Raw genomic sequence first — 959 nt, 5'->3', positions numbered from 1 at the left:
TGACGTCTTAATGTTTGTTATAATTTTTTCATAACAGCGCCCCCTCTCATACACAGGTCATACCTGGTACTGCAGCTCCTTCCTGGCGTGATTAACTTTACAATCTTTGTTACCAATCGCAGTCGGTTGGGATTGATCATGTGCAGAGGCTGCTGGGATCACAGGGCATCACCTTGCCTCTAGGGAGACCCCCCCCTCCAGATCTGCTCTAATGTGGTGCTGAGCTTAAAGGGATCCTTTTATCAGTTTTGCCCCACCAAACATCAAATGTTATTTCTACATTTCCCATTTTTATGTGAAAACTCAAAGATTAAAAAAAAAAAAAAAAGAAATTCATGTGACAATAAGCAGAAGAGTCAAATTTTACCAGAGAGGAGTCAAGTTCAGAGGCTGCAGGTGGAGGAAATGCAAGCACCTTTCTCTTCAGTTCATTAGCACCTGGAAACAAGCTTCTGGTGTCATAGTAGAGATAAGACTCCTCTTTCAGGACACATCAGGCTGTGACATAAATAATCAGTGGTATAAAATAGACAGGAGGTGGATCTTAAACTAACTGTCCATTCCTGCATCTCCCAGAACCATAAGATTCTTTAACATGACACCAGAAGCATTTTTCTAGGTGCTATAGAACAGAAGCTAGGAGTCTGTGGTGACACTGCTCCCCCTGCAGACTCTACCCTTGCCTCATGGGGCGAGTCATACGAGTAAATATAGCAGAAGGCTTCTCTTGTATTGCAGGAGAAGTGGAATAATAGGAGGCAGAGGACACTACAAACCTCCTGGTTCTGCAGCAGCAGCTCTACAGACAAGCTCAGGAGCCCAGCTCAGGGAGGGAGTGACATAGCAGAGCTGACTGTGTTATCGATTAGATGAGGCAGAAGAGCGGAGTGTGTTATTGTGTATCTGATCTGTCTCATCTCTCTGTGTCAAATACTAGAATGTTCAGAGGGTAAATGAAA

The sequence above is a fragment of the Engystomops pustulosus genome, chromosome 4 (genome assembly GCF_040894005.1).
Source record: "Engystomops pustulosus chromosome 4, aEngPut4.maternal, whole genome shotgun sequence".
Classification (NCBI taxonomy): domain Eukaryota; kingdom Metazoa; phylum Chordata; class Amphibia; order Anura; family Leptodactylidae; genus Engystomops; species Engystomops pustulosus.
Note: the sequence above shows the minus strand (reverse complement) of the source record.